We start from the raw sequence: 15738 nt of genomic DNA, 5'->3' as shown, positions 1-15738 counted from the left end.
CAACGGAAGTCGTTGGGTAAGCCAGTGAGTTCTGTTGGGCTGCTAGCTGAGCCGCCCGCTCGTCCTCCTGACGTATTCGATCCTGAACCGGGTTATGCCCGCCGGGTTGGTTCCGGCGCTGAGCGTTACTTGACAAGGCCTCTGATTCCATGTGCCTACTGTAACTCGGGCTCCGATTTTGACGAGGCGGAGCTAACCAGGGCGGAGGAGTCGAGTGAATCATATCCCGGCTGTAGGAGTAGGTCTCTTGCTGAGCCAGGGCTGTTTGGACAAGTTCTCTGATCTTCCGGGTTTCCACCGCTGTCGGATCATCCCCATCTACCGGGAGAGCCGCCAAACGTGCTGATGCTGCAATTAAGTTCTCCATGGGGTTGGAGAAGTGACCCTGTGGTATTGGCACGTAATTGGGCGGTGCCATATTGCCGTGAGGCGATGCCATCCCCTGAGGCCGGACTGGACCTCCCGCTCCAGATGTAATAAGCTGATTCGCACCTGGCGGGTTACTTGGGCCGGCCCCGGGTGTAGCAAAGAGATTCCGGGGATCATAATTCAGAGGTAAACGGGACTGAGTTTTCTGATGTCTCCTCCGCATTACCTCATTAGATGCGTTCAGGCTCAACGTGAGCTGCAAGGCCTCTGCCTAAAGTTGCTGCGCCCGTACGTCCAAAGCCGCCCGCTCTGCTGCTAATCTAGCGTCCTCAGCTGCTAAGGTTTCTTTGACCCGGGCGATCTCGTCGCGAACCTGTGCCACCTCCACCTCATGCTCAGATTGGTTCGCAGGGATGACTGTAATAGTTAAGAAAGCCGTAAGCTTATCCATGAGATCCATCAGCACCTGAGCCGGTGAGCGCACAGGGCCTCCTGCCCCGGCTGCTCCTAACCCGGACGTTATCGCCGCTGAAGCCGTAGAATTTTGGCCGGGTTGAGTACAAGCCATGAAGACTCCTGCCCGGTTTGGCGACTCTGAGAGGTCCGGAATAGTGCTGCCATCGGAACAGCCCCCAAGCACGCCATCTTGAACTTGATACAGTGAATCTGTTGAGCCAGCGGATGAATTATCGTCAGAGAGGACGGCCGGCTCACCATCACCTTCCGATCCTTCAAGAAGTTCACCTCCATGGATGCAACCCACAAAGGCACGCTTCACGACGGGTTGAGCTCGGGCGAGTTTCGCACGCTGAGCCATCTCGACGAGGTCGGTGCAGCTGTCCGGCTCGGGGCCCGGCTCACCAATCCGGCCGATGAAGACGTGAATTCCGCCAAAGGGGACCCGGTAGCCGTACTCAATTGAACCGGCATCAGGGCCCCATCCTTCATCGTCGATGTAGATCTTGCCGCGACGACTCTTGGTCATCCGGCCAACTGCGTATCCCTTGAGCCCTTCGAAGCTGCCCTTCAAGAACTCGAATCCACCATGCGCTGGCCCCACAGTGGGCGCCAACTGTCGTGGAATTGTCACTGCAGATGTCCTCTTGCAAGGACTTAGTCGTGGAGCCATCGCAACTAGGAAGCTTAAAGGGGTTAATCGGGACAAAGGGCACGAGAGGTTTATACTAGTTCAGCCCCTTACGGTGAAGGAAGGCCTACGTCTAGTTGGGTTGGTATTGCTTGAGGTTTCGATGACCAGGGAGCGAGATACGCTATGCCTGGCTCTCGATGAGTTGTTTTTTGCCCTAAGCCGCCGGCGGGTCGTCCCCTTATATACACGGGTTGACACCTTGCGGCCTACAGAGTCCCGACCGGCTCATAGACAGTCTCCGGCTCGGTAACTACTTAATTCTACCTTATGATACAAGTCATGCCATCATGGCGGTTTACCACTATGGGCCTTAAGTCGCCTGTGGGCTTTAGACCCTTTATTGAACCGCCATCTTCATGCTTGATCTTGGGCTTCTTCTGATGAGTCCTTCTTTGCATAACCCGGCCCCTCCTGGGCGGCTTACACAAATAGTTATATCCCAACACATATGGTCGTCACTTTATTGTATGCAATACAATCGCGTTGTAATGCTTTACTTTATCACTAAGCGGTAGCAATAGTCGTGGAAGCATAAGATTGGCGAGACGACAACGATGCTACGATGGAGATCGAGGTGTCGCGGCGGTGATGATGGTGATCATGACGGTACTTCGGAGATGGAGATCACAAGTACAAGATGATGATGGCCATATGATATCACTTATATTGATTGCATGTGATGTTTATCTTTTATGCATATTATCTTGCTTTGATTGATGGTAGCATTATAAGATGATCCCTCACTAAATTATCAAAGTATAAGTGTTCTCCCTGAGTATGCACCATTGCGAAAGTTCTTCATGCTGAGACACCACGTGATGATCGGGTGTGATAGGCTCTACGTTCAAATAGAACGGGTGCAAAACAGTTGCACACGCGGAATACTTAGGTTAAACTTGACGAGCCTAGCATATAACAGATATGGCCTGGAACACGGAGACCGAAAGGTCGAGCGTGAATCATATAGTAGATATGATCAACATATTGATGTTCACCATTGATACTACTCCATCTCACGTGATGATCGAACATGGTTTAGTTGATTTGGATCACATGATCACTTAGAGGATTAGAGGGATATATTTCTAAGTGGGAGTTCTTAAGTTATATGATTAATTGAACTTAAATTTATCATGAACTTAGTACCTGATAGTAACTTGCTTGTCTATGTTTGATTGTAGATAGATGGCTCGTGCTGTTGTTCCGTTGAATTTTAATGCGCTTCTTGAGAAAGCAAAGTTGAAAGATGATGGTAGCAATTACACGGACTGGGTCCGTGACTTGAGGATTATCCTCATTGCTGCACAGAAGATTTAAGTCCTGGAAGCAACGCTAAGTGCCAAGCCTGTTGCAGGAGCAACACCAGATGTTATGAACATCTGGCAGAGCAAAGCTGATGACTACTTGATAGTTCAGTGTGCCATGCTTTACGGCTTAGAACCGGGTCTTCAACGACGTTTTGAATGTCATGGAGCATATGAGATGTTCCAGGAGTTGAACTTAATATTTCAAGCAAATGCCCGGATTGAGAGATATGAAATCTCCAATAAATTCTATAGCTGCAATATGGAGGAGAATAGTTCTGTCAGTGAACATATACTCAAAATGTTTGGGTATCATAATCACTTGACTCAACTGGGGGTTAATCTTCCTGTTGATAGTGTCATTGACAGAGTTCTTCAATCACTGCCACCAAGCTACAAAAGCTTCATGATGAATTATAATATGCAAGGGATGAATAAGACTATTCCTGAGCTCTTCGCGATGCTAAAAGCCGCGGAGGTAGAAATCAAGAAGGAGTATCAAGTGTTGATGGTCAATAAGACCACCATTTTCAAGAAAAAGGGCAAAGGGAAGAAGAAAGGGAACTTCAAGAAGAATAGCAAACAATTTGCTGCTCAGGAGAAGAAACCCAAGTCTGGACCTAAGCCTGAGACTGAGTGCTTCTACTGCAAGCAGACTGGTCACTGGAAGCGGAACTGCCCCAAGTATTTGGCGGATAAGAAGGATGGCAAAGTGAACAAAGGTATATGTGATATACATGTTATTGATGTGTACCTTACTAATGCTCGCAGTAGCACCTGGGTATTTGATACTGGTTCTGTTGCTAACATTTGCAACTCAAAACAGGGGCTACGGATTAAGCGAAAATTTGCTAAGGACGAGGTGACGATGCGCGTGGGAAATGGTTCCAAGTCGATGTGGTCGCGGTTGGCACGCTACCTCTACATCTACCATCGGGATTAGTATTAGACCTAATAATTGTTATTTGGTCCCAGCGTTGAGCATGAACATTATATCTGGATCTTGTTTGATGTGAGATGGTTATTCATTTAAATCAGGGAATAATGGTTGTTCTATTTATATGAGTAATATCTTTTATGGTCATGCACCCTTGAAGAGTGGTCTATTTTTGATGAATCTCGATAGTAGTGATACACATATTCATAATGTTGAAATCAAAAGATGCAGAGTTGATAATGATAGTGCAACTTATTTGTGGCACTGTCGTTTAGGTCATATCGGTGTAAAGCGCATGAAGAAACTCCATACTGATGGACTTTTGGAACCACTTGATTATGAATCACTTGGTACTTGCGAACCGTGCCTCATGGGTAAGATGACTAAAACGCCGTTCTCTGGTACTATGGAGAGAGCAACAGATTTGTTGGAAATCATACATACAGATGTATGTGGTCCAATGAATGTTGAGGCTCGTGGCGGATATCGTTATTTTATCACCTTCACAGATGATTTAAGCAGATATGGGTATATCTACTTAATGAAACATAAGTCTGAAACATTTGAAAAGTTCAAAGAATTTTAGAGTGAAGTTGAAAATCATCGTAACAAGAAAATAAAGTTTCTACGATCTGATCGGGCAGGAGAATATTTGAGTTACGAGTTTGGTCTACATTTGATACAATGCGGAATAGTTTCGCAACTCATGCCACCTGGGACACCACAACGTAATGGTGTGTCCGAACGTTGTAATCGTACTTTATTAGATATGGTGCAATCTATGATGTCTCTTACTAATTTACCGCTATCGTTTTGGGGTTATGCTTTAGAGACGGCTGCATTCACGTTAAATAGGACACCATCGAAATCCATTGAGACGACGCCTTATGAACTATGGTTTGGCAAGAAACAAAAGTTGTCGTTTCTGAAAGTTTGGGGCTGCGATGCTTATGTGAAAAAGCTTCAACCTGATAAGCTCAAACCCAAATCGGAGAAATGTGTCTTCATAGGATACCCAAAGGAGACTGTTGGGTACACCTTCTATCACAGATCCGAAGGCAAGACTTTTGTTGCTAAATTCAGAGTTTTTCTAGAGAAGGAGTTTCTCTCGAAAGAAGTGAGTGGGAGAAAAGTAGAACTTGATGAGGTAACTGTACCTGCTCCCTTATTGGAAAGTAGTACATCACAGAAACCGGTTTCTGTGACACCTACACCAATTAGTGAGGAAGCTAATGATAATGATCATGAAACTTCAGATCAAGTTACTACCGAACATCGTAGATCAACCAGAGTAAGATCCGCACCAGAGAGGTACGATAATCCTATTCTGGAAGTCATGCTACTAGATCATGATGAACCTACGAACTATGAAGAAGCGATGGTGAGCCCAGATTCCGCAAAATGGCTAGAATCCATGAAATCTGAGATGGGATCCATGTATGAGAACAAAGTGTGGACTTTGGTTGACCTGCCCGTTGATCGGCAAGCAATTGAGAATAAATAGATCTTCAAGAAGAAGACTAGCGCTAACGGTAATGTTACTATCTACAAAGCTCGACTTGTTGCGGAAGGTTTTCGACAAGTTCAAGGGATTGACTATGATGAGACCTTCTCACCCGTAGCGATGCTTAAGTCTGTCCGAATCATGTTAGCAATTGCCGCATTTTATGATTATGAAATTTGGCAAATGGATGTCAAAACTGCATTCCTGAATGGATTTCTGGAAGAAGAGTTGTATATGATGCAATCAGAAGGTTTTGTCGACCCAAAGGGAGCTAACAAAGTGTGCAAGCTCCAGCGATCCATTTATGGACTGGTGCAAGCCTCTCGGAGTTGGAATAAATGCTTTGATAGTGTGATCAAAGCATTTGGTTTTATACAGACTTTTGGAGAAGCCTATATTTACAAGAAAGTGAGTGGGAGCTCTGTAGCATTTCTGATATTATATGTGGATGACATATTATTGATTGGAAATAATATAGAATTTTTGTATAGCATAAAGGGATATTTGAATAAGAGTTTTTCAATGAAAGACCTCGGTGAAGCTGCTTACATATTGGGCATTAAGATCTACAGAGATAGATCAAGACACTTAATTGGACTTTCACAAAGCACATACCTTGACAAAGTTTTGAAGAAGTTCAAAATGGATCAAGCAAAGAAAGGGTTCTTGCCCGTGTTACAAGGTGTGAAGTTGAGTAAGACTCAATGTCCGACCACTGCAGAAGATAGAGAGAAAATGAAAGATGTTCCCTATGCTTCAGCCATAGGCTCTATCATGTATGCAATGTTGTGTACCAGACCTGATGTGTGCCTTCCTATAAGTCTAGCAGGGAGGTACCAAAGTAATCCAGGAGTGGATCACTGGACAGCGGTCAAGAACATCCTAAAGTACCTGAAAAGAACTAAGGAAATGTTACTCGTATATGGAGGTGACAAAGAGCTCATCGTAAATGGTTATGTTGATGCAAGCTTTGTCACTGATCCGGACGATTCTAAATCGCAAACCGGATACGTGTTTACATTAAACGGTGGAGCTGTTAGTTGGTGCAGTTCTAAACAAAGTGTCGTGGCGGGATCTACATGTGAAGCGGAGTACATAGCTGCTTCGGAAGCAGCAAATGAAGGAGTCTGGATGAAGGAGTTCATATCCGATCTAGGTGTCATACCTAGTGCATCGGGTCCAATGAAAAATCTTTTGTGACAATACTGGTGCAATTGCCTTGGCAAAGGAATCCAGATTTCACAAGAGAACCAAGCACATCAAGAGACGCTTCAATTCCATTCGGGATTTAGTCCAAGTGGGAGACATAGAAATTTGCAAGATACATACGGATCTGAATGTTGCAGACCCGCTGACTAAGCCTCTTCCACGAGCAAAACATGATCAACACCAAGGCTCCATGGGTGTTAGAATCATTACTGTGTAATCTAGATTATTGACTCTAGTGCAAGTGGGAGACTGAAGGAAATATGCCCTAGAGGCAATAATAAAGTTATTATTTATTTCCTTGTATCATGATAAATGTTTATTATTGATGCTAGAATTGTATTAACCGGAAACATAATACATGTGTGAATACATAGACAAACAGAGTGTCACTAGTATGCCTCTACTTGACTAGCTCGTTGATCAAAGATGGTTATGTTTCCTAACCATAGACATGAGTTGTTATTTGGTTAACGGGATCACATCATTAGGAGAATGATGTGATTGACTTGACCCATTCCATTATCTTAGCACTTGATCGTTTAGTTTGTTGCTATTGCTTTCTTCATAACTGATATATGTTCCTGTGACTATGAGATTATGCAACTCCTGTTTACCAGAGGAACACTTTGTGCGCTACCAAACGTCACAACGTAACTGGGTGATTATAAAGGTGCTCTACAGGTGTCTCCGAAGGTATTTGTTGGGTTGGCGTATTTCGAGATTAGGATTTGTCTCTCCGATTGTCGGAGAGGTATCTCTGGGCCCTCCCGGTAATGCACATCACTCAAGCCGTGCAAGCATTGCAACTAATAAGTTAGTTGCGGGATGATGTATTATGGAATGAGTAAAGAGACTTGCCGGTAACGAGATTGAACTAGGTATTGAGATACCGACGATCGAATCTCGGGCAAGTAACATACCGATGACAAAGGGAACAGCGTATTTTGTTATCCGGTCTGACCGATAAAGATCTTCGTAGAATATGTAGGAGCCAATATGATCATCCAGTTCCGCTATTGGTTATTGACCGGAGACGTGTCTCGGTCATGTCTACATAGTTCTCGAACTCGTAGGGTCCGCACGCTTAAAGTTCGGTGACGATCGTAATTAGGGTTTTTGTGTTTTGATGTACCGAAGGTTGTTCGGTGTCCCGTATGTGATCACGGACATGACGAGGAGTCTCGAAATGGTCGATACATAAAGATTGATATATTGGAAGCCTATATTTGGATATCGGAAACGTTCCGGGTGAAATCGGGATTTTACCGGAGTACCGGGGGGTTACCGGAACCGCCCCGGGGGTTATTGGGCCTACATGGGCCCTAAGGGAGAAGAGGAGGGCCGGCCAGGGCAGGCCACGCGCCCCCTCCCCCTAGTCCTAATAGGACAAGGAAGGGGGGCGGCGCCCCCCTTTCCTCTTTCTCCCTTCCCCCTTCCTTTTCCAACAAGGCAAGAGGGGGGAGTCCTACTCCCGGTGGGAGTAGGAAAGCAGGATTTCATAACTGAAATACATTAGAGTACAACATGATATAGGTTCAGCACTCAGCTACCCCTTTACCCAACTGCACCAACAGCAAGTTTCACATGCAACATCTAGAACCTTTCGAAATTAGCATCATAGACGGTACATAGATAGATGCATCTCATCTGGAAAACTGCTGAAGCGGAAGGCGAATATTGAGCCTTCATTCATGTTGAAGGTCTTTGCATCTTTAGGCCAGTGCCTATGGATGATTGACTGTCCATCCTTCGACCTCTTCAGGAACACTTCAATATTGAACCGTGGGTGTTGTATGAAAACTTTCCTCGCCTCCTGACCACAGAGGTAGTTTGAGAGGTAATCATCAGTGAACCTTGAAAACAAGGATGGGCATAAATATCGTCTCTATATTGGAAATGGGGCAAAGGAATAAAAAAGGCAAGGTATAATAGTTAGTACCATCTTGTAAACCTTAGTGCTTCCCATTGTTTCCCTGCAACACATATAAGGTAGTTAGTCATCAGGTTAAGTAAGGGTTCGCATGCTATTAGTAAAATATGTTGATGAAAAATAAGCACATTGCAGATTCATCAGATTAATTTAAGCCACATGGAAAACCCATTTATCCAAACCAAGCATGATTAAGAACTAGGAAATATAGCACTTATATATGTTTCTCATGTATTAAGTGCAGCCAAATTTGATTTATTTCTCACATGGTATACAATAACATAATGCAGCCACAACAATTGAACATCGCATTGCAGAATTGAACCAAGCAATTAACTAAACACCACAAAAAATGAACCAAATGTTAACTAAGCACCACATTGCACAATATAACATACTCGTAATATAAGATCAGACAGTTAACCAAACCAAGCATGCTTAACAACTTGGAAATATTGCACCCTGAAGAATTGAACATCACATTTGCAGAATTGAACCAAGCAGTTAACTGAACACCACATTGCACGACATATAGAACATATAGACTATAGAAGAAGATTGCATGGTAAAAGTAGATAGCACAATTCACTAGAATTTGTTAAGGAAAGCCAGTAGCTAGCAAACTGAACATGGATCCTTATAGTGAGCTAATAAGACAAGCTACTCCTCATTATCGAAGATATCGATGACGATTGGCTCCTTGGACATGGAAGAGGGTGAGGCCTCCTCATCGTGGGTGCCCTCGTTGTAGTGGTGAGTTGCCTGAGCCGCGGCGGGAACCAACCTGCTGGCTCTCGAGATGAGGTAAGCACGTGCACGCTAAGAAAACACCTCGTAGTCTTCATCGAAGGCACCGACGGTGGCCTCGAGAAAATGCCATGAACTGTCGTTTAAAGCAGCCAACCGCGTCGCGGCGTCGGTGTGCGATGTGTTAACGGTGGCCTCGGCGGCGGGTGCTCCTCCAAGATCTGGGGGTCAGCACGAATGGCAGCCATCGTGACCTCAGCCATGCGTGCGGCCACGATTTGCTTCTCCACTGCCAAATGCTCCTTGAGATCCGGGCTATACTGTGTGCACCATGGCTTAGGTTGGCGCTTATTTGGTGGAGGGGTCGGTGATTTGGGTGGAAGGTTTCGCGCTAGCGCCGGCAGTCGGGGCATGCGGGATGTGGAAGGACGAGGAGGATGGGGTCGGGTGTGGATTACCTGCCTGGATAGGCGAGGCCGAGCAGTGTGAAGGAGGGTTACCGGTGAGGAGGCGGCGCTGCAAGCAAGGAGTGAAGGATTCAATCTGGAAAGGAAGGCAGAAATAAGGGAAATGTGGCTTTTGGTAAGGGGGCGGGGGCGGGGAGGCAGATATTTCCGTAGAAGCCGAAATTTTGGAATCGCTTCAGCGAAAAAACTGGCGCACAAAGTGTCATAAGACATGGTCCCTTATTCAGAGCAGGCTGTGGATTGTAGCCGTCGCACCAAGATATTTTGTGCTGCATGTCACACTGTTGGTTATAATAAACTGTGTAGGGTCTACTTGATTTTTCGTCTCGATTTGAATTACATAATGGGATCACGGTGGTCGTGGACGATGTTTGAATTGCTAGACCTTTTATCTGCAATGAACATGCAACTATATGTGAGTCATAAAAGAATTGGAATTATTTAGGGTTCGTTTGGACATTTTTATGCATTAACTAAGTTTTCAATGCATTTACCTGCATAATTGAAATTTGAACTACATGCACATGCTCCAGAGCATATAAATTGGTTGAAAAATCAAATCTTTTGTCCTTGGGTGCATGCTTAGGTCCCATGCAAGAAATGGGAATGAATGTCAAACACCCTGCCACCGTCACTCGGCCGCAAACATTGAGATACCTGGTTTTTAAATTCTAATAAATCCAAAACTCGTCTGAAATTCATGAAACTTGGCATGCTATCATGGCGGCATCAACATGTCGTGATAAATTTTTTGTCCCATTTGGGGCAGGTTTGGGTATATGCTTCTCACAACAAGCATGATGGTTTCAGTAGGGAACGCCTACCTTTGGGGATGAAACGATATCCATTGCCTCTTATTGATTTCAAAAAATTTCTCGTGTCAACATAGAACACCAGGAGTGGTGTGTTTTTTTGTGATTTTTCAGGGTTCATTTGGACATTTTTATGCATTAAGTGAGTTATCAATGCATTTATGTGCATAATTCAAATTTGAACTACATGCACATGCTCTAGTGCATATAGATTGGTTGAAAAATCAAATATGTGTCCTAGGGTGCATGCTTAGGACCCATGCAATAAATGGGAATGAATGTCAAACACCCTGCCACCATCACTTGATCATAAACATTGAGATGCCTGGTTTTTAAATTCTAGTAAATCCAAAACTCGTCTGAAATTAATGAAACTTGGCATGCTATCATGGAGCGGCAACAACATGCCGTGGTAATTTTTTTGTCCCATTTGGGGCAGGTTTGGGCATATGCTTCTCACAAACCAGAGCTTCTCACAACAAGCATCACTACTAGGGAAAACCTTATACACAGATGTATAGCAGTAGCGTTGGTCAAAACTCGGCGCTAGCACTACTTAGTAGTAGCGCTTGTTGCAAAACCACGCTACAACCATTGTTTTAGCAGTAGCGTGTCTTCACGGAAAAGCGCTACTACTAAAATTCCCTCACTAATGCCGGTAGGCTAGGAATAGTAGTAGCGGTTCACCCAGAAGCACGCTATTGCTAAAAACTTTGTAGCAGCGCGTTTATGCTGTAGAGCGCTACTGCTGTGAAAAAGAAAATAAATAGAAAAATAAGTAGAAAAGTAAATGAAAATGAAAGAAATAGAAAAAGGAGAAATGAAAAAAAGAAAATGTAAAGAAAACAAAAGAAAAATAAAAATAAAACAGAAAGGAATAGTTGTAGCGCATTTCTCTGGAACATGCTATAGCTATCTTAGCTATAGCGTGTTTTGGCAAAACGCGCTACTGCTAGTTTGACTCAAATCCTGGCAGCCCAGGCTCAAAATTTCGCTAAGTCCTTTCCCCCCTCTCTACTCCCGCCCCCTGTCCCCCAACTGCTCCGTCGCCTTGCCGCCTTCGACCACACCGCCGCCGCCCGCCGCCTTCGACCACACCGCCGCCGCCTGAGGCCGCCCTCGACCTCACAGCCGCCGCCAGAGGCCATCATTGACCTCACTGTCACCTCCCTCGAGCTCACCACCGCCGCCCGAGCCAGAGCCTGCCCTCGCCGCCGACCGTAAGGCTCTGCCTCTCCTGTCCCCTACCCTCCTCTCTCTCTCTCTCTCTCTCTCTCTCTGCTAGGGCAATTCATATATATGTCGATACTGTGTTGATGTTCATATGAACCCTAGGTGTCCATATGAACCCTAGATTTTTTAGGGCAGTAGGCATTTTATAGCATTTAGGAAAAATGATTAGCATCTTTTTAGGAAATTAGCTAAGGCAATTTTTATGAAAATGCCTAAACATTAATTCCATTTAGCTTTAAACTAATAGAGGGTATATAAATAATAGTAGCATTTAGATTTAAATTAACAGAGGCTATAAACAAAAAAAACTTAGCTATAAAAAATATATGGACTATGGACCTGAATATTTTTGAAGAAATTGGGTGTAGGTACTAAGGTCTTGCTGCGGAAATTTTGGTGACGTCAGAAGGGTTAGAGAAAATGGAGTTCCTAAACTTTTAGCCTTAGAGAAAAACAAAAGTATTTAGCTATAAATAAAAAACAGTAGCTATGGCATTTAGCTATAAACAAAAACGGAATTGTTTTTCTTTTCAAAAACTTGGTCAAACTAATTGTTGCTATGTAAACAAAAAACAAGACTGTTTTTATATGATATATGTCATTGATGTTCATTTGCATATTCCATTATTGTTGATTATATCTTTTCATTAAAGTGGCCATGTTATATGCAAATTCCTCAATAGTGTTTGCTCATGTTATATCTTTTCATTGAAGTTGTTCGATTGTGCCCAAGTGGATTTGTTGTTTCCAGGGAATGATCCTGAGTGGCCTATGTCTTGCCGGAATGTTGATTCATTTCTGTTCCGGCAAATTTCAAGTTCTCGATTTGTCCACTTTTTAGCAAAGGTCATGCTGAAATTTTCTGTGAATTTCGGCATGACTTGCGCTACAAACTAGGACATATCGAGTGCCCGGGATTTGCCGCACCAGGAAGGAGTCAACATTCCTGCAAAACAATAGGCCTTTTTATGTCATTATTCATTTTATTAGGTCTAGAATTAATTGACTAGATTTAATCATAGGAAACATGGCTAGCAACGAAGATGGATAGGGTTTTGGTGATTGTGACGCCGTCTACCGGGCGGCAGACGAATTTTTTAGCCTTGCCGACGATCAACCGGTGGCATCGGGTACTGAGACCGACACGCAGACCAGTGCTAAGACTGAGACCGGCGCTGAGACTCAGACCGGCATCGAGACCGGTGCTGAGACTCAGACCGGTGCTGCCTCGGGGAGCGGAGCCGGCGTAGAACCAAAAGCAAAGAGGCAATAGTTTCCTAACAAACTCAGGACTACTAGACTGGTGGTCACGGAGGTGGACAGCGGCAATTTTGAGCCAAAGGCGCCCGAGGAAGCGCATCGATGCTACGGAAATCAAATAGGCTGCATCGTACGGACTACCGCCACCATCAACGATGAGAAACTACATAAGATAGAAAATATGAGGAGCAACCTCCTAAAGAAGTTTCACCAGATATTCTTGTTCCTGGGCCGGAATGAGAAGGATTATGAAGATCCAGATGAGGACCCGGCAATGAAGAAGATAAACAAACATGCCATGACCAAGTTTAGCGACGCGTTGGCCGCCTGAAAAAATCAAGTCTGTCTCTTTCTGTTGCTCAACTATATATGTTGCATATCATCGACTCATGTGACAATGCAGGTGCATAGATCATAGATGGCGAAGAAGTGCTACGCCAGGAGTATATATACGACAAGTGGCCGGAGTGTCAGGCCCAGGTGTACCGGTTTCCAGTTTCCGAGCGACGGGCAGTAGTTAGTTTAGGTTCACGCTAATGCGAGACAGGGATACGAACTCATGTACTCAAAGTGATAGCTCTTCTCGCATATATCATTGTTTAGATGGATGACGATGTATTTGCAAGTAATCAAGACTTGTATTGCTATTTTCGAGATGATGACGAGAGACCACTTTGTGTTGGATGATGATTATGATGATGACATGATTTGATGAGACTAATTGTATGTATATGCTATGATTACATTTGTATGTGTATGATATGCTAAAGATTATTGTATAAAGCCTATTCAAATACAAAACAAATATGCAGGGAAAAAACTAATGAAACTAGTAGTAGCGAGGGGGGGGGGAATTTAGTAGTAGCGCCGCCTTACCAGTAGCGCTTCCCAGTAAACAGTGCTGCAATAATATCAGCAGCGCCCTTTTCCAAAGAGCGCTACAGCTATTCATGTATAGCAGTAGCATGGGACAACAGGCGCTACTGCTATACGTTAGCTGTAGCGCCTTATTAGTAGCGTCGGTCCCCGCGCTACTGAGAGGCCCAAAACCCGCGCTGCTGCTAGGCTTTTCCCTAGTAGTGCATGATGGTTTCGGTAGGGAACGCCCCACCTTTGGGGACGAAACGATATCCATTGCCTTTTATTGCTTTCAATCTTTTTCTTGTGTCAACATAGAACAATAGGAGTGTTGTGTTATTTTTTGTGATTTTTCGGGGTTCATTTGGACATTTTTACGCATTAAGTGAGTTTTCAATGCATTTATGTGCATAATTCAAATTTGAACTACATGCACATGCTCCAGTGCATATAAATTGGTTGAAAAATAAAATGTGTGTCCCTGGGTGCACACTTAGGTCCCATGCAAGAAATAGGAATGCATGTCAAACACCCTGCCACCGTGACTCGGCCGCAAACATTGAGATACCTGGTTTTAAATTCTAGTAACTCCAAAACTCGTCTGAAATTCATGAAACTTGGCATGCTATCATGGAAGGGCACCCGACATGCTGTGTTATTTTTCGTGTCCCATTTGGGGTAGGTTTGGGTATATGCTTCTCACAAACCAGATCTTCTCACAACAAGAATGATGGTTTCGGTAGGGAACGTCCCACTTCGGGGACAAAATGATATCCATTGCTGCTTATTGCTTCCAAAAATTTTCTCGTGTCAACATAGAACAACAGGAGTGTTGTGTCATTTTTTGTGATTTTTCGGGGTTCGTTTGGACATTTTTATGCATTAACTGAGTTTACAATGTATTTATGTGCATAATTCAAATTTGAACTACATGCACATGCTCCAGTGCATATAAATTGGTTGAAAAATCAAATATGTGTCCTTGGGTGCATGCTTAGGTCCCATGCAAGAAATGGGAATGAATTTCAAACACCAGGGCACCATTGATTGCCGGCAAAACATTGAGATACTTTGTTTTTAAATTCTTGTAAATCTAAAACTCGTGTGAAATTCATAAAACTTGGCATGCTATCATGGAAGGGCACCCGACATGCTGTGTTATTTTTTGTGTCCATTTTGAGAGAAGGCGCACTCAAATAATGACAGCCAACAAAGGCATTTTGAAAAAATAGCTGTCACTTTAATATCTCAAACATTTGTATAATTCAAACCATGTGCATCCTATAAACCATTCACGTGACGCCACGTGTCTTGGTTTTAATGGCTATAGGAGGTGCCATGTGGATAGTTGCTTGACTAAACGGGAGGCATGCGAGCGTAGTCTGGTGCGCAGGCTCACCGAGAAGCGTACAAGCTGTTCAACGCGGGATCTATGCATCTCTTCAATGCAAACGGTTCAGATTACGGTATGCAAATTAAAGCCAAACTTCGGCCTTAAGCCAAGAGACACTACGATTTGTCAAAATATGCAGCTAAAAATCAATAGCACTATCTATTTTTTGCAACTAAAATTCAGTAATGAAGCATAGATTTCATTCATACTAGAGATTAAGCAGTCGTTCTCACCGGGAAGCGAGACAACCTTGGACTGCCGCCCGCCTAGCTCCCACTGGTCTATATTAATGGCTCCGGCGAGCGGCCGCACCGCCCATCCTCACCACACACACAAAATTCCTCTCTCTCCGCCCGCATCCTCGACGCCGCTCTAAGTCCTCAAAGCCGTCAGTGTACGAGGATGCCGCCGAAGCGCCCCATCGGAGGGAGTGGCAATGCCAGGGCTGCTGAAGCACCAGAGCACGGCGTGAATATGGAACAGAGGTTTCCGCTGCCGCCGACGAGGTGGAGAACGAGGCTGCCAACAAGCGGAGGCAGATCGAGAAAGAACCGCAAGCAACTCT

This window comes from Triticum aestivum, chromosome 1A (assembly GCF_018294505.1).
Source record: "Triticum aestivum cultivar Chinese Spring chromosome 1A, IWGSC CS RefSeq v2.1, whole genome shotgun sequence".
NCBI lineage: Eukaryota > Viridiplantae > Streptophyta > Magnoliopsida > Poales > Poaceae > Triticum > Triticum aestivum.
The sequence above is the reverse complement of the archived record's forward strand: the minus strand, read 5'-3'. Positions refer to the sequence as shown.